This window comes from Amblyomma maculatum, chromosome 2 (genome assembly GCF_055883805.1).
Source record: "Amblyomma maculatum isolate TAMU_Amacu chromosome 2, ASM5588380v1, whole genome shotgun sequence".
Classification (NCBI taxonomy): Eukaryota; Metazoa; Arthropoda; class Arachnida; order Ixodida; family Ixodidae; genus Amblyomma; species Amblyomma maculatum.
The window spans coordinates 219,429,614-219,449,198 of NC_139345.1; the positions used below are offsets into that span (position 1 = coordinate 219,429,614).

The 19,585-nt window shown below is 44.2% G+C and overlaps 1 long non-coding RNA gene across 1 annotated transcript; it reads left to right on the plus strand.

Annotated features, from left to right (window-relative positions):
- Positions 1 to 458: 458 nt before the first annotated feature.
- LOC146201316 (uncharacterized) lies at positions 459 to 9,462 on the plus strand. Its single transcript, XR_014705307.1, has 3 exons — positions 459 to 569; positions 2,678 to 2,881; positions 7,839 to 9,462. It is a non-coding gene; the product is annotated as an uncharacterized LOC146201316 (long non-coding RNA).
- Positions 9,463 to 19,585: the final 10,123 nt, after the last annotated feature.

The following is a 19,585-nucleotide window of genomic DNA, read 5'->3' on the forward strand; positions in this document are numbered from 1 at the left end:
AAGAGGTGGCAAGTCGTGGTACTAAGATGCTTAGCTCAATAATTTTCAACAAACTTGCTTCAAATCCTCATTTCAGGGTGATTGAAATATTCCACTCGATTGAGCACTATTGTATGAAAGCATTTTCGTTGGTATGCTAAAAGTGAGCAAACTATTCGTAGTAGAACACAGCATTCACAAAATACAACTTGAACAGGTTTGGGTGTTGTAAACAAAACAGCTAGGCGCCTCTCCAGGACGACGACGCGCTTCGCTGCTGGCACAGAGCCCTACATAGATGAGCAGCAACAGCAGCGCATCGTTCAAAGCTGATTCAAGTCCTGTCATCTAGGAAACGCTTGCTAAACGGAGGGTACAAAACCGAGACCATCGATCTGCTGAAAAAGCGATTACTAAAAAGCTCGAAGGATGACGCGACAATCGCTTAGCCGGCATGACGGCGGCAGTTGTATTTTGTTTCAAAGAGGGCGCTCCGTTCTTTCGTCCATCCAACGGCCGCTCGTTCGCTCGGCTCGACGTTCGGTGGCACCGCGCACGGAAAATGCTTCTTTCTTCAAGAAATATTCCATGTAAGTTCTCAAATTTTTTCATTCAGGTTTTATAAAGCGTTTGTGTATATTGGAGCAAAATATTAGCCTCTTAGATTGAGCCTTTTTTAAATTACAAGCGTTGTCTTACATTTCATTGTTGCTGCAGGCTGCGTAAGCCATGTGCTAGGGAGATTTGTCTTCTTTTAGCATATTTCTTACGTTGTTAACTCTTCAAAAGTGGTTCTCAAGTATGCGCGACTTCATTCCGATCATTTTGCAGCTTATTTCAAGTTAAACCGTTGCTGTTTTGCAGAGTACTGATTTACTAAAGTAAACAACTGCGTCGCATCGTAGCCCTAAAAGCCAACTTCGGATATTCACGGCGTTACAGTGGCTGGAACGGCGTATAGCCGTCACTTGGCTCGGCCGCTCGGGTTCCCTCGGGTGACCTCGGGCGGAGTCGGTGGAGTCCGGGCAAAAGCATATATTTTCGTGTCTGGTGCGATAAAACGCTAACCGCATGAGTCGCGCGGCAGCACTATGCGCAGTGAGCTGAGGACCGCTAAAGCATTGCCGCTCGGCGCTGTCGCCCAGGTTCTGGGTTTTTAGAAATCGCTCATGATGCTGGAACCAGCTCGCGAGGCAGCCAATCGCAAAAGGCTTTGGGGTACTCACCTTCGTTGTTTTTTTTTTGTTTGTTTTTTTTTTTGCATGCAAAGTTTGTTTCCCTTGTCCGGTATCAGCGAAAATCCTGCAGACGCTCATTTCGTCTGATCCGTGCATATATGAGCGCATCGAGACGGTTTAGTAAAAGCTTGGTAGGGTAGTATTGCAAAACAAAAAAGGCTAGTGTGGCTAGATATTGCTAATTTTCGAAAGTTGCAGAAAAACGCCACTGCTTTCAATCATGTCTGCATCGCAGTATAGTAGCACGCCGCTGCGCTGGGACCATTTTTTTTTTTTTGGGGGGGGGAAGGGGGGGGGGCTCGACGCTTTTCAAGAAATTTCATCAGTGTTGCTGTTTAGTGCAAGAAACTGGATATAGCGTAACTATACTCAATTACCAAACGAAGAGGCGGCGCTAACAAAGCAAGGCTGAAAACGCGTCTCTGTCGCTGAGGTCCTTCGCTCTGTGCGATGTGCACTAGCGGCAGCGACAGGCGTTATCGTCGTCGTCGCGCGATGCATCGCCAGGGATTGTGGCCTATTTTTTTCTTTCTGTATCGTTGCTTCAGCTGCAATAGATCAGTTGCAAAACCTACACGTCAGCTTCCCGGTGCGGCAGACATTCCTGCACAATGGTGACATAGACTTTGGGGTAATAGTTGGGTACAGTGCTAGCACATCGCCTGACGGGAAGGGTAATTCCCGCACCTCTTGCCCATTCGTCACAGTATCATTCGCGTGCCCATTGTCGCCCCGCTATTACCCTCTCCGGTTAGTGTCCCTTTTCTAAATTTTCTTTCTTCACCCCTAGGGTGACAGTGCTCCCCCCTTTATTCCAGTGTTAAGAATGCCCGAAAACCTTTCTCTGACAATGGCCTGTGCGTGGGGAACTGCATCCCAAGCAGCGTGGACTGTGGTAGATGCATGTACTGCACCTAACTATTATCCCTGAATCAGGTTCTGTCGCCACTGTGCATGAATTCCTGCCTCATAGGGAAGCCGACTTGTAGGTTTTGCAACTGGTCTGTTATAGCATGTCCAGCAGGGCGGGAGCCTTCAGTGTGAGCGCTGGGTGGGCTCAGACAATTTCAGTTCCAGGCCGGGTTCGGGTTTGTAGCATGAGGCCCGGGTCGGGCTCAAAATTTATGCCCGTGCACACCTCTAGTCGCGTCGGTTGTGTAGCACACGTTTGGCGCCCGTGCATGCTTTTAATTTTGTTCTCCGCACCATGACACTTTGCTCCAGCATCAAGACTGCATGAAACATCAGTATGCATTTTCCGGTCGTTATGCTAACTGATCGCCCCACCGCCCTGGCGCAGCTATGTTATACCATGTGTAACATAGAGTTGCAATTAGTCCATTTTTTGAGACAGCTTTCAATTGAAATTATAGATTAACTAAACAGAGAAGAGCCGTGGTATGTTGTTATCATGTTTTAGAGGCATTGATTTAATGGAGACTTTCTTTCCTTGCATTTAGGGCTCTTTGCTCTATAACGCCCGCAGTCCAGCTGCTCCACTTGTATCATCGCACTGCTTTTGCACAAGCAATCATCTGCCATCAAAGGAGTGCTGCGTGAATGTGAGGCAGACAACATCATCATCATTTTGGTGCTGCATAACCTGTCAACAACTGTGGGAGCCTTGCCATGAAACATGCTGTGTGTAAGGAAGCATTGCCTCGGTAGGTATGACACATTGCCTTTGTTTTGCTTTATATAAAGGCTTTAAAAAAGGCTCTGCTGGTTTTTCGCTATATGATTGCATGCTATATGACTTTTTCTAGCTTTTTAGCTCAAGACTTACTTGTTCAGAAGTCTTGCCCAAAGTATGCAGAAAATAATATCCTTCAGGTCCCTGGCAGTGCTTTAATAGCTGGCGCTATATTTCGTTGCTTTATTTCAACAGTATGTGACTATTTCAAGTTGAGGCATGATTGAGTGAACCTGTGGTGTAATAGCACAATAACAGACATAGCTTGTTGAACTGACGAAGTAGTTGTCATTTGCGTAACACGGGAGAGCAGGTGCTTTAAGTGATGGAATATTTAGCATACTTGATTATGCTTGCATTACAAGAATTCGCAGGAAGCCTGTATTGAGGTTTCAGAGAAGAAAGCCATTAAGTATTGCTCAGGTTATTTGCCTTCCACTCTCCCTTCATTACTGCTGCCTGCACTGTATGTATTTGTTCATACAGACATGCAGTTACTGACTGCTTGTACATTTCTGGTTGCCTACACTGGCTTCAGTCATGTAGATGTAATATTACTTTGATCTAAACCAGGCTATTTACTTTGCTCAAAGTGACAATTATAATTAATTCTCTCCCCAAGCCATTGAGATTTGCCATTAGCTCCCAACTCGCTTTATTCGCAGCTGCAATGAGTTTATTCTGTAACCCTAGAGCAAGACATTTGCAGAAAGGAGATCATCATGCAATACTCGTGCAAATTTTGTAAATTTTAGAGGACATTCTGTTTGTTTTTGCATATGCTACGGTGTTCGGAAAACGGAGCAGACTAGCTTACAGTGCAGGAGGGGTGGGCTGCAAGACAAAAGGAAATTATTAGTGCAGCTGCTCATTCAGGCGTGCATTCCTTGTGCATTTATTGCTCTTATATATGTGCACCTTTGCCTGCATGCTTGCCAAGGCTTTCCCCATAATGGGTGGCAGTGATCTTGCCGCCTACCTCTCAGGGGGACTGCCCTTTACCAACTACTTGCCCACAACCAACTCACCTCCTGGGCTTCAAATTTGTCATACTCAAGGAAGATTTTCTGTGTTTGATGTTACCAGTGACGTCACTTAAGATACGCAGTGTGCATCATTGGTCCATTAGTTTCATTTCGGGATGTTGTCACCCCTTATATTCCCTACTCATATTTCTTCTTCTACATCCCCTTGCAACTGCCAAACGAAATAAGACGTATAAAACTGCCAAACTCCCGCAGTCTCTAAATGCTAAGTCAACAACCAAAGAGCTTTTACATGTCTAAATAAAAGTAGAAATGATCCGCCGATTATTTTTTTGACTGTCATGTCTAGTCAGACGGTTTAGTGAACTGCCACATGACCAAGCAAATTGCAATTGTAAGTGCACTGAGGAGTCATGCGTTAGAGCAAGCATATGGATCTTGTGTTGCTTAGCTACTTAACTCCAAATATCCTCCTTTGTCAGACAAGATATTTTTTTAGAAAACTGGATGGGGAGCCAGAAGAAAGCAGATTGGATTCTTAGCAGCATTGTTACTTGTTACACGTGCGTTCCACCCCTGTATACATGAACTCGGCAGAATTGGGTCGCGTACGTCTGTCGAGTGAAAAATCAGTTTAGGGGTTCATGTATACACAGTCGGGTCGAGTAAAATAGGCGGCGGAGCGGGTCGCGTTAACTCGCTTGCAGGGGGTAGGTTAATTCGCTTGATCCGCTTATCTTAAAGGCATGTAGACGCTGTCCAGTCAGGGAGTCTAGTTATGGGGAACTCTGGGCTATGAAAAAGCATCTGGAGCGGCGACGAGCGTCACTCGAAATGAATGCTTTTTAGCGCTCATCAACGATAAAAAATAATCGAAGCTCTCGATAGTAAAAGGCAATGGGATCAAATACGAGTAAGAACTTGCACAATAACTTCGAATCTCGATGCAACGCTCTGCTACGATACTTACTCACTAGAAAGCGAGTTCATGTAGACATCAGCCGGGTCGAGAATGATGACCTTGCTTACTCAACGCTGATTCAACCCGGTGCTGTCGAGTCCATGTAAACAGGGCTATTGTACTTGTAATTTTAGGTGAACTCTCATTTCGTGTATTGCACAATAAATTTGAGTGATATTGGTGCTTTCTTGCGTATGTGCTGTTTTGTTCTGCAAACAGTACTATTTCTCCAGATACAATCTTATTTTTAATTTGAGTACAAAATATTGTCCACTTAAAAAAAAAAACAATTTGTGAGTCTGTTAAGAAATTTTGATTTTGAAATATATTCACAAAATAGCAACATTTTATAGATACTGAAATGTAAAATGTGTGCGAAACAACTTTTCAGCTCAGGATTAAACTGGGTTTTCAAGGAAATTATTGTGATAGGGTGAAAGTGAAAAATCACTGTCATGCTAGATGTATCGTTTTTTTATGATCTCATAGTCACATCAAGCATTGTATTTTATGGTGTGCTTAAGCAATGAAAATAATATTTGGCCTCAGATATCCAGGCAGATTACTATTCTCTATACCAACAACTACTATGAATTGGTTTTAAGAAATCAGATGCCCGAGCACCACACCTGTTACCTGGACATAAAATCACCCATGTATGCCTAACTGAATATAATCTTGCACGTGGAAGGTTGCCGATGGTATGGCCATATGATTAGCTGTGATGAGGGAAAATGCATACCTCGTAGGCTGCTAGCTGATAAGGAAGTACAATATCATTGTACTCAGATCTAGCATAACATTTTCCTGCCTATGCAAAGTAAATTTCTAGTCTTGCTCAATTGCTCATTGCAGGCTGCCTGTAATAATTTTAGCTGAACAAGCATGCACTGTATGATTACTAGAACTTCTTGTTGGGCTTGTTCGTGTTTATTTATTATAAACTGAAGGCGCCAAAACAATGCACGCACACAAGAAAAAAACGGGACAGAGTTCCACTCACAACTGATTTATTGTGCAGAACAGAGTACATATATATCTCACTGCAGGCACATGCCCAAGGAACACATTCAGCTACATCACATTCAGCATCATGTAGTTTAACATAAGCTATGTTCAAGAAATGCTTTCTCAGAGAAAGAGGCTGTGGTATGAGGCATGGGCTTCTTGAACATATCTTATCTTAAACTACATGATGCTGAATGGGTTCTTTGCGCATATGCCGGCAGTGAGATATATCTGTACTTTATTCTGCACAATAAATCAGTTGTGAATGGCGCTCTGTCCCGTTCTTTTTTTCTTGTTTGTGTGCATGCTGTTCTGGTATCTTTAATTTATAATGAGCACTGTATGAAAACTATTCCTTGGTACATTACAATTAAGGCAATTGTTTATAGTAGAATGCAGCAAGCAATAAAGCTGTGAAAACTAAAAAGCTGGAACTTGAAATGGTACGGTTATCTTGAGAATATTATATGCGTACACAGCCTTGAGAATATCTGCGATCTGCACATCTCCCTCAGTTAGCCGATTGAAGATAGCTTGATTGACTCTGTCAGGGCAATTATTTTTTTATTCTGGCCGCAGTAATGCATGCGTGCCTGTAACTGGTGTACTGCAGAAAAATATTCTTTAATGTGTTCTTTAATATCATCCAGTCTTGCATGCTTAGTAATCCATATTGTCTATTGCAGGAATGTTTAAGAATTTTTTAAAAATTGAAAGTTCTGGAGCCTGAACCGTCAGATTTTCAGGGACTGTAATTCTATATGAACACTAAGCATCTACCTGAAGTTATCGGTTTGCCGGAAGCAGGTTTTTACTTCCAAATATCTTTCTTTTGTATCTGGAATGGATATTATTTTGCATATAGGTTTATCATCCCTACGTCATAAGATGCTGCATGCCTTTGCAGGCCCAGAAACCTGTCGCAAAGTGCTCTAAAAGAAGAATGTGTGGCAATAGGCCTTCAATATATACAGTAGAACCCCTTTATAGTACAGCCACTGAGGCCAGCGAAAATATTTACTATATCATGGTCTTTACTGTATCAGTGGTCTGTGATGACATGGTCCTGAAAGTGCTGTCTAGTAGTTAAATAGGCACTTACTGAACACGTCTTGTTGCTTAATGAAAAAAAAAACCTAAATACCTTCCATTTCGCTTTTATCATCTCTTTGTGTAATTTTTTCATTATAAAATTTCTCTACATCTTGTGGAAGTACCTTTGAAGCATGAAGACGTGATTACGAATGCAACCAAGTTCGATTTCATGTAAAAACTAAAGCCTTGCATGAACATGGTGTCCCTTTTTGCTCTTTCTGTCTTTTAAAAGGCAATAAGTAATAAATTCGCATGGCACTCAAGTGCTGTAAGACCTTACTCGCTGCACCTCCACTTTCTGCCACCACTGCCTCATGATTTGTACTGCACATTGCAGTGAATGTTGACCCATTTCTTTCCCTTTCCTATTTCTTGCTGCACGTTTACTCCTTTACTTCCTGAATGGAACACGCTGCCTCCTTGCTATGTTTGTAGACAGCTTTACTTTTTTCTTCTTCGCGCTGCGCGCTTTCCTCACGGCTCCAAGGCTTCTGTAAAGTAGGCTTCATCTGACTGCTGCTACGGCTAGTAGTAAAGCCACCTAAACGAACACTCGGGGTTATTGTTCTGTTTTCAAATACAAAAAGTCTTGGCTTCGCGACTCTAGGTAGTGCGCGGGAGTCGTCGCCAGGGTCAGAAGCACTTTAACCGATTTTTACCGAAAACATCTTTACTATAAAGGGGGAAAATGTGCAGTTGCCTATGGAAGATGAACTGGGACTTCAGTTTCACTTTACTATATCAGAGGTTTTACTATAGCGGGGTTCTGTATTTTGTACTCGATCGTATAGAGCACCCAGACTTCAAATATGTGTTTGGATAAGTGTTGAGAAGGTGAGTTTAGATCTTATTGTGATATATGCTTGTCTTCTGTGCAGATGTCATTTGTAAGACCCACGGACCAATCTCCTCAACAAACTGTTCCTGAACGGTTGCTTCCTGCGGGGTGCCCAGCTTACTACCTGGGCCATGTGCTTCCCCCGCCCCGTCAACCTCATCACTTGATCCATTGACCCTTCACTGCCAACTATCATGCTCAACACAGTCCACTGCCATTTTCCATCCATGGTGGACACTGCCCTGAAATGCACCCATGCTCAGCCTCCTATTCCTGCAACACCTCTCGCACTACAAGGCTATAGTGCATCAACCCTGCTCAACATGTCCAGCCCCTTCCATCATGACCAATGCATACCAAGATACTTTGTTGGGCGAGTTGGTACTTATTCATTATTGATATAAACAGCGCGAACACGAAAACAAGGGACAAGAAACACGAAAGCCACAGTACATGCGCTGACTCACAACTAAGCCTAAGCCGTTTACTGCAAGGCCCAGAAAAACAAACATGAAGAAAACGAAACAGTCACGTGAAAAACCCCTGGGTTCACCTGCTGCATAAAAATTACTTTAAAAAATCACTTAAAAAAGACACTTCTTTCCTTGAAAGAGCAAGAGACGTCTTGCTGATACACTTATTGTCCGTTGAAATAAAATACGCTTCCACTATCTCTCTCGTTATCTTCTCTTTGTGGCGATATAAAATCTTAACACTGTCAAACTTAGGAGTGCATTTCTTCTTCTCCTTCTTCATTATTTCACATGACTGGCAATGGGATACTAGAAACGTTTTGTCCTTTCCAATTTCTAAGTTGTTACAGTGTTCCTGTAGTCTCTTATTTATACACCGTCCGGTTTGTCCTATATAACTGGCTCCACAAGAGAGTGGAAGCCTATACACAACACCTGTCTTGCATCCAACATAGGGGTTTCTATGTTTCACCCCACATTCTTGCTTCTTCTCTTCTCTTTCCCTTTGAACAGCCGGGCAGATCCTCTTCATCTTGAGCGGGGCGGTCAGTGCGACGTCCACATTATACCTCTTGCCTACATTTTTGAGGCCATGCGAAATCCTGTGCACATACGGTACCACGGCAACCTTCCTCTTCCTCTCACCCATGCTAGGCAGGGATTTCAGTCTGTGCGTTCTTTTAAGGTTCTTCAGTACCCGGCAACTGGCCTCAATAATAACTGACTCGCGATAACCGGCCTTTGCAATTCTCTTCACTTGTCTTTCAAAACTCTTGGCCATGCCGTGGTAACAAGATTTCGTCAACGCACTTAACAAGCAAGTGTTTATCATCCCATTCTTCACTAACTTGGAATGTCCTGAATTGGAGCCTAGCAACGGCTTCATCGATCTCGGGTTGTATTCCCAACAAACATGATCATCACCGAATTGAATCAAAATATCTAAATACTGTAACTGATCGTCCACTGGTTTCTCAACAGTAAATTCCAGGCCGGATCCACTCTCAGTAAAAATATCCATAATGTCCTTCATTCTTTGATTGAATCCCTCACGGCCTGTTAATACTAAAAAGTCGTCCACATACCTGAAGGTGGAATAATGCAAGCCCTCCAAGTTATCCTTCAGGTGTCTGTCCACGTACATTAAAAAGATGTCACTCAAGACCGGTGCAACACTCGATCCAATGCACACTACAGCCTTCTGTGTATATAGCTTGTTCTTCCATCCTATGAAGGTGGATTCCAGGTAGAACCTCAAAAGTTCAAGGAAACTTTCAACACTAACACCTGAGGCGTCAATGAAGTCACATTCATTATTGTCTTCTGTAATGCACATTTGTACTCGCTTAAGGAGGCAGTCATGGGGAAGGCTATAATATAAATCCTTGACATCCATGCTGAAGCCGACACAATTTCTTGGGTTGTGTTCTTTGAGGAACACGACAAGGGCTTCAGAGTTAGGTAGCCTTAGAGGGTCTGATAAAGTCAACGAGGAAAGGTGCTTCTGCAAATATTTGGACACCAGGTGCTGCCACGTGCTCTTCTCAGATACGATGGCTCTGAATGGAACATCTGGTTTGTGGGTTTTTGCCGAAAAGAATACTTCCAAATGTAGTTGCTTGCATTTCTTCACCTGTTCACGTATTCGTTCAAGCCCCAGATCATCTAGAAGAGCCATAGCCCTCTCTTTTATCTTGGTCGCTTCCATAGGAAACCTTTTGAAATTCTTCTCAACAGCAGCCTCGGCTTTTTCTTGAAACTGATTCTCAGAAAAAATAGTAAAATACCCTTCTTTATCTGATAGTATAACTCTGAGGTCTCTTGAGGCCATCCATTTAGCAATATAGTTAATAGGGCACCGTTTCCCCTTTAATCCTTCTTTTGTGTGCTCTAGCACTTCCATGCACTCATGGATGCACCGCGACCTTTCAGAATCTTCAACTCTATTTGCAATACAGCGTGACATGGTCACCTGTTCAGCCTCATCAACTCTAGGTTCAAAAGCATGTTTAGGACCCAGCCTCAGCATCTTATCAATACCTAGAGGTATATCTTCATCAGCGAAATTCAATACCTTGCCTTGCTGATCTTTGTTCATCTTCTTCTTCCGTGGAAGCAGAGGTAGAACCACCTTCCAAAGGAATTCCGTCAATCTTTCACTCAGGGCACACCACTCTGTGTACTTGCGAAACGCACGCTGCTTGCTATACATGCACTCACACACGAGTCGTAGACAATCCTTGAAATGGCGGGCTTGCCTCCACATCTCAGACACCATTATACGGCAGAGTCTCCTGCAATGACCAGTAGACGGCCTCAGGAACCCAAAGGTCTTCAGGAACTCCGGAGGCACTGTGCCGAGCTTGAGGTACCAAGAGGCCTTTCTTGCTTGGCAGATACAAACTGCGATGGCAGGCGCTAACACCTCAGGGTCATTAAACGAAAGGTTCTGTAGGACACACGAAGAGCCCGTTGCACAAGAAATATGGCATACCAAGATACTTTGTTGGGCGAGTTGGTACTTATTCATTATTGATATAAACAGCGCGAACACGAAAACAAGGGACAAGAAACACGAAAGCCACAGTACATGCGCTGACTCACAACTAAGCCTAAGCCGTTTACTGCAAGGCCCAGAAAAACAAACATGAAGAAAACGAAACAGTCACGTGAAAAACCCCTGGGTTCACCTGCTGCATAAAAATTACTTTAAAAAATCACTTAAAAAAGACACTTCTTTCCTTGAAAGAGCAAGAGACGTCTTGCTGATACACTTATTGTCCGTTGAAATAAAATACGCTTCCACTATCTCTCTCGTTATCTTCTCTTTGTGGCGATATAAAATCTTAACACTGTCAAACTTAGGAGTGCATTTCTTCTTCTCCTTCTTCATTATTTCACATGACTGGCAATGGGATACTAGAAACGTTTTATCCTTTCCAATTTCTAAGTTGTTACAGTGTTCCTGTAGTCTCTTATTTATACACCGTCCGGTTTGTCCTATATAACTGGCTCCACAAGAGAGTGGAAGCCTATACACAACACCTGTCTTGCATCCAACATAGGGGTTTCTATGTTTCACCCCACATTCTTGCTTCTTCTCTTCTCTTTCCCTTTGAACAGCCGGGCAGATCCTCTTCATCTTGAGCGGGGCGGTCAGTGCGACGTCCACATTATACCTCTTGCCTACATTTTTGAGGCCATGCGAAATCCTGTGCACATACGGTACCACGGCAACCTTCCTCTTCCTCTCACCCATGCTAGGCAGGGATTTCAGTCTGTGCGTTCTTTTAAGGTTCTTCGGTACCCGGCAACTGGCCTCAATAATAACTGACTCGCGATAACCGGCCTTTGCAATTCTCTTCACTTGTCTTTCAAAACTCTTGGCCATGCCGTGGTAACAAGATTTCGTCAACGCACTTAACAAGCAAGTGTTTATCATCCCATTCTTCACTAACTTGGAATGTCCTGAATTGGAGCCTAGCAACGGCTTCATCGATCTCGGGTTGTATTCCCAACAAACATGATCATCACCGAATTGAATCAAAATATCTAAATACTGTAACTGATCGTCCACTGGTTTCTCAACAGTAAATTCCAGGCCGGATCCACTCTCAGTAAAAATATCCATAATGTCCTTCATTCTTTGATTGAATCCCTCACGGCCTGTTAATACTAAAAAGTCGTCCACATACCTGAAGGTGGAATAATGCAAGCCCTCCAAGTTATCCTTCAGGTGTCTGTCCACGTACATTAAAAAGATGTCACTCAAGACCGGTGCAACACTCGATCCAATGCACACTACAGCCTTCTGTGTATATAGCTTGTTCTTCCATCCTATGAAGGTGGATTCCAGGTAGAACCTCAAAAGTTCAAGGAAACTTTCAACACTAACACCTGAGGCGTCAATGAAGTCACATTCATTATTGTCTTCTGTAATGCACATTTGTACTCGCTTAAGGAGGCAGTCATGGGGAAGGCTATAATATAAATCCTTGACATCCATGCTGAAGCCGACACAATTTCTTGGGTTGTGTTCTTTGAGGAACACGACAAGGGCTTCAGAGTTAGGTAGCCTTAGAGGGTCTGATAAAGTCAACGAGGAAAGGTGCTTCTGCAAATATTTGGACACCAGGTGCTGCCACGTGCTCTTCTCAGATACGATGGCTCTGAATGGAACATCTGGTTTGTGGGTTTTTGCCGAAAAGAATACTTCCAAATGTAGTTGCTTGCATTTCTTCACCTGTTCACGTATTCGTTCAAGCCCCAGATCATCTAGAAGAGCCATAGCCCTCTCTTTTATCTTGGTCGCTTCCATAGGAAACCTTTTGAAATTCTTCTCAACAGCAGCCTCGGCTTTTTCTTGAAACTGATTCTCAGAAAAAATAGTAAAATACCCTTCTTTATCTGATAGTATAACTCTGAGGTCTCTTGAGGCCATCCATTTAGCAATATAGTTAATAGGGCACCGTTTCCCCTTTAATCCTTCTTTTGTGTGCTCTAGCACTTCCATGCACTCATGGATGCACCGCGACCTTTCAGAATCTTCAACTCTATTTGCAATACAGCGTGACATGGTCACCTGTTCAGCCTCATCAACTCTAGGTTCAAAAGCATGTTTAGGACCCAGCCTCAGCATCTTATCAATACCTAGAGGTATATCTTCATCAGCGAAATTCAATACCTTGCCTTGCTGATCTTTGTTCATCTTCTTCTTCCGTGGAAGCAGAGGTAGAACCACCTTCCAAAGGAATTCCGTCAATCTTTCACTCAGGGCACACCACTCTGTGTACTTGCGAAACGCACGCTGCTTGCTATACATGCACTCACACACGAGTCGTAGACAATCCTTGAAATGGCGGGCTTGCCTCCACATCTCAGACACCATTATACGGCAGAGTCTCCTGCAATGACCAGTAGACGGCCTCAGGAACCCAAAGGTCTTCAGGAACTCCGGAGGCACTGTGCCGAGCTTGAGGTACCAAGAGGCCTTTCTTGCTTGGCAGATACAAACTGCGATGGCAGGCGCTAACACCTCAGGGTCATTAAACGAAAGGTTCTGTAGGACACACGAAGAGCCCGTTGCACAAGAAATATGGCATACCAAGATACTTTGTTGGGCGAGTTGGTACTTATTCATTATTGATATAAACAGCGCGAACACGAAAACAAGGGACAAGAAACACGAAAGCCACAGTACATGCGCTGACTCACAACTAAGCCTAAGCCGTTTACTGCAAGGCCCAGAAAAACAAACATGAAGAAAACGAAACAGTCACGTGAAAAACCCCTGGGTTCACCTGCTGCATAAAAATTACTTTAAAAAATCACTTAAAAAAGACACTTCTTTCCTTGAAAGAGCAAGAGACGTCTTGCTGATACACTTATTGTCCGTTGAAATAAAATACGCTTCCACTATCTCTCTCGTTATCTTCTCTTTGTGGCGATATAAAATCTTAACACTGTCAAACTTAGGAGTGCATTTCTTCTTCTCCTTCTTCATTATTTCACATGACTGGCAATGGGATACTAGAAACGTTTTGTCCTTTCCAATTTCTAAGTTGTTACAGTGTTCCTGTAGTCTCTTATTTATACACCGTCCGGTTTGTCCTATATAACTGGCTCCACAAGAGAGTGGAAGCCTATACACAACACCTGTCTTGCATCCAACATAGGGGTTTCTATGTTTCACCCCACATTCTTGCTTCTTCTCTTCTCTTTCCCTTTGAACAGCCGGGCAGATCCTCTTCATCTTGAGCGGGGCGGTCAGTGCGACGTCCACATTATACCTCTTGCCTACATTTTTGAGGCCATGCGAAATCCTGTGCACATACGGTACCACGGCAACCTTCCTCTTCCTCTCACCCATGCTAGGCAGGGATTTCAGTCTGTGCGTTCTTTTAAGGTTCTTCAGTACCCGGCAACTGGCCTCAATAATAACTGACTCGCGATAACCGGCCTTTGCAATTCTCTTCACTTGTCTTTCAAAACTCTTGGCCATGCCGTGGTAACAAGATTTCGTCAACGCACTTAACAAGCAAGTGCTTATCATCCCATTCTTCACTAACTTGGAATGTCCTGAATTGGAGCCTAGCAACGGCTTCATCGATCTCGGGTTGTATTCCCAACAAACATGATCATCACCGAATTGAATCAAAATATCTAAATACTGTAACTGATCGTCCACTGGTTTCTCAACAGTAAATTCCAGGCCGGATCCACTCTCAGTAAAAATATCCATAATGTCCTTCATTCTTTGATTGAATCCCTCACGGCCTGTTAATACTAAAAAGTCGTCCACATACCTGAAGGTGGAATAATGCAAGCCCTCCAAGTTATCCTTCAGGTGTCTGTCCACCTGAAGGAAGAAGCCGAGGCTGCTGTTGAGAAGAATTTCAAAAGGTTTCCTATGGAAGCGACCAAGATAAAAGAGAGGGCTATGGCTCTTCTAGATGATCTGGGGCTTGAACGAATACGTGAACAGGTGAAGAAATGCAAGCAACTACATTTGGAAGTATTCTTTTCGGCAAAAACCCACAAACCAGATGTTCCATTCAGAGCCATCGTATCTGAGAAGAGCACGTGGCAGCACCTGGTGTCCAAATATTTGCAGAAGCACCTTTCCTCGTTGACTTTATCAGACCCTCTAAGGCTACCTAACTCTGAAGCCCTTGTCGTGTTCCTCAAAGAACACAACCCAAGAAATTGTGTCGGCTTCAGCATGGATGTCAAGGATTTATATTATAGCCTTCCCCATGACTGCCTCCTTAAGCGAGTACAAATGTGCATTACAGAAGACAATAATGAATGTGACTTCATTGACGCCTCAGGTGTTAGTGTTGAAAGTTTCCTTGAACTTTTGAGGTTCTACCTGGAATCCACCTTCATAGGATGGAAGAACAAGCTATATACACAGAAGGCTGGAGTGTGCATTGGATCGAGTGTTGCACCGGTCTTGAGTGACATCTTTTTAATGTACGTGGACAGACACCTGAAGGATAACTTGGAGGGCTTGCATTATTCCACCTTCAGGTATGTGGACGACTTTTTAGTATTAACAGGCCGTGAGGGATTCAATCAAAGAATGAAGGACATTATGGATATTTTTACTGAGAGTGGATCCGGCCTGGAATTTACTGTTGAGAAACCAGTGGACGATCAGTTACAGTATTTAGATATTTTGATTCAATTCGGTGATGATCATGTTTGTTGGGAATACAACCCGAGATCGATGAAGCCGTTGCTAGGCTCCAATTCAGGACATTCCAAGTTAGTGAAGAATGGGATGATAAACACTTGCTTGTTAAGTGCGTTGACGAAATCTTGTTACCACGGCATGGCCAAGAGTTTTGAAAGACAAGTGAAGAGAATTGCAAAGGCCGGTTATCGCGAGTCAGTTATTATTGAGGCCAGTTGCCGGGTACTGAAGAACCTTAAAAGAACGCACAGACTGAAATCCCTGCCTAGCATGGGTGAGAGGAAGAGGAAGGTTGCCGTGGTGCCGTATGTGCACAGGATTTCGCATGGCCTCAAAAATGTAGGCAAGAGGTATAATGTGGACGTCGCACTGACCGCCCCGCTCAAGATGAAGAGGATCTGCCCGGCTGTTCAAAGGGAAAGAGAAGAGAAGAAGCAAGAATGTGGGGTGAAACATAGAAACCCCTATGTTGGATGCAAGACAGGTGTTGTGTATAGGCTTCCACTCTCTTGTGGAGCCAGTTATATAGGACAAACCGGACGGTGTATAAATAAGAGACTACAGGAACACTGTAACAACTTAGAAATTGGAAAGGACAAAACGTTTCTAGTATCCCATTGCCAGTCATGTGAAATAATGAAGAAGGAGAAGAAGAAATGCACTCCTAAGTTTGACAGTGTTAAGATTTTATATCGCCACAAAGAGAAGATAACGAGAGTGATAGTGGAAGCGTATTTTATTTCAACGGACAATAAGTGTATCAGCAAGACGTCTCTTGCTCTTTCAAGGAAAGAAGTGTCTTTTTTAAGTGATTTTTTAAAGTAATTTTTATGCAGCAGGTGAACCCAGGGGTTTTTCACGTGACTGTTTCGTTTTCTTCATGTTTGTTTTTCTGGGCCTTGCAGTAAACGGCTTAGGCTTAGTTGTGAGTCAGCGCATGTACTGTGGCTTTCGTGTTTCTTGTCCCTTGTTTTCGTGTTCGCGCTGTTTATATCAATAATGAATGACCAATGCACACTGCACCCAATCACCTCTACCTGCACTACCTGGTCATGTGCTGCTTAGTGCCCTGTTTCCAATTACACCTACTAGCCTCTCCCATATTAACCCTGTATCCAATGCCTCCTGCACTGCATTTTGACCCTCTGATGTCCTTGTGGCATTTACATGTATATCAGCTCTCAATAAAATGTTTTCGGAAAATATTTTGCTTGCCTCATTTAATTTCATGGTTTTTATGGCTCCTTAGGGAGATGACATGCAAGGTGATATTGGGAAATGACTGCATAAGAAAACCACAATTATCAGAGTGACAGTTAAGCAAATGGCAGCAGTAAAGGCAAGGGTGAAATAACTGCATGGCTAAAGGTGGCTTAACAGTGGCAGGCCACGTGTGCCGATGAATACTTGTTGCATGCCAATAAATACCAATATATAATACTAGCGGCACGGCCGGTTTATTGCCAATGTCAGTTGGGCCAGTGAATACTAGTGGCATGCCAATACGTGACACTAGGGGCACGGCCAGCTGATAGCCTATGTTGGCAGTGCCAAGACAGGTGCAATGTTGGCATATAAGCCGGACCAATATATAAAAATGTAGTAATTTCTCAAAAAGCCAGTGTTACGCCAATGTTGGTACCAATTTTTGTCGACGTTGGGCCGGGATTGGTGCGATGTTGGTGTGCTGCCTGGTCGTCTACGCTTTGTTCACGAGGACTTTTACGGCTTTCTTGGTCTTCGAAGCGGAACTTATGCAGTTTGTCACGAGGACAAGCACTCGGAGAGCTAGAACGTAGTCGCCGAGCTTCATCTCGTGCACGACGCTTAGCACGACGTTTTTCACGTTCTTCCACTGTCTCTTGTGCACGTTGTCGCTTTCTTGCCGCAGTTTGTCGTCGACACCTCTTTTAAGGCCGAGTATAGTCCGACGCAACGCATGCGCGCGCGTGCGCTCGCACACGCTGCGTTACGATGGCGAAAACACTGTATCGATAGTTCCGCGAGCTCCAGCGCGCCCCGATGGGCCCGGCGTAGAGATGGCTCCTGTTCCATTCGAGCGTCGGTGCCGCCGACCGCGTCGACCCACAATGCAAGGTTTATCGAAGCCAGCGGCTGACTTATAGCGCCGGGAATTCCCGCCTGGGCGGCTGCTGTGTGAACCTTTAATCAAACGTGAGCGTCTCGTGAGTGTGATGTAAACTGACAACCCCCCCCCCTGCAGCGTGCCTCCGACGAGTCGGCGCCGCGGTGGCTGACGCCGTGCCGTCCGTTCGTGTTTACCTTGTTTTGATTGTGTTTTCGTTTGGAATGGGCCTAGTGAGCAGAGAATACAGCGTCCATATTTTGGTGCGAGAGAGTGCAATCACGGGATACCGAGCAGCAGTGCGCGGTGCGTCGACAATGAGAGCGGGCGCGTGAAGAAATGTGCGAAACAGTGAGCGGTGCGCCAGCACGAAGAATGGACGCTTGAAGCTTGTGTGCGAAGTGCGTGTGCGAAACGAAGCCGCGTATTTGTAATCGAGTGTCTAATTGTAAATATTGTCACTTGGTGGTGACAAGGTCGACGACACAAATGAAGAGAAAGTGATTGCACTGAAGAAACTCATTATTGGGCTGACTTGCGCCAGCAAAAGAACTAAGCAACTAGGTGGCGGCGTAGCAATGAACGTGTTCGTCGATCGTCGAAAAAGAATGCCTGTCGCACATATCAACGCTCAATTTAATGCTGCTGAGAACAATCTAGATAACGGCTACTAGCACAACCTGGAACATTGTGGAAACATACGCGAGTGATCGGAATCTTCGTTACAGATCTCGGCTCATCGTTCACGACAAAGAAAATGATAACGCGTCGTATCGTGTCCACGAGCATGAACAAACACGGGATACAGAATTGATAAGTGCGCCACAATCACAATGATAAGGCAGTATGCCAGCGGCTGTCGAACAGGGACAAAAAAGATTTAAACAGTTCGCGGCATGCAGTTCAGTTCAGTCGTATCCGACTCTTCGTGACCCTATGGACCATATCACGCCACGCTTTCCGGTCTCGCACTATCTTCCTAACACAACATAACCTCATCTGCAGCGCCCTGAGGGTGCCATCTAACCATCGCGTTCGCTGCCTACCTCTTCTCCGGCGACCCTCAACCTCTCCCAAGGTCAAATCTTCCTCCAGCGACTCCTCTCTTTTCATCAGATGACCAAAGTAGCTGAGCTTTAACTTTAGAATTCGACCCTCCAATGAGCAGTCAGGGTTTATGGTCGACAATATCGACTGATTTGATCTTCTGGCAGTCCAAGGAACTCTCAAGAGTCTACGCCAGCACCACAATTCAAACGCGTCAATTCTTCGGCGGTCAGCCTTTTTCACAGTCCAACTCTAGCATCCATACATCACAACTGGAAAGACCATAGCACGAGTTATAGTTGGCAGACTAATGTCTCTGCTCTTTACTAGCTAGGCGGTCAAGGCTAACCATGGCTCTCTTTCCCAGAAGCAGGCGTCTCCTAATTTCATGGCTGCAGTCTCCTTCCGGGGTAATCTTGGAGCCCAAGCAGAGAGAATCTGTCACATACTTCACTTCCAGCCCCATGATGCTCCAGGACTTGATAGGGCAAGACGCCATGATCTTCGTCTTTTTAATGTTCACTTTAAGCCCAAACTTCTCACTCTCTTCTTGTACCCGCGTCAGAAGTCTCTTGAGTTCCACTTCACTTTCTGCAATTAAAGTGGTATCATCCGCATATCTAAGGTTGTTGATACTTTTTCCAGCAATCTTCACTCCAGCTGAAGACTCGTCCAGACTGGCCTTCCTCATGATGCACTCTGCATATAGGTTAAGTAGGTAGGGCTACAGTATGCAGCCTTTTCTCACTCCTTTCTCAATCCTAAACCAATCAGTGACTATGCCCAGTTCTGACTGTGGCCTCTTGCCCTTCATACAGGATCGTGACGAGATAGATGACAGCGGCATTACTCCCCCTTTAAAAAACATCGTCTCGATGTTTCAAAATAAACACACGAATTAACATAAACATTGCAAAGGAAACATGAATAGCCTTTAGCGCGCATAATATGGCTTAAGGCGTACAAATGCACAATTTCTGGAT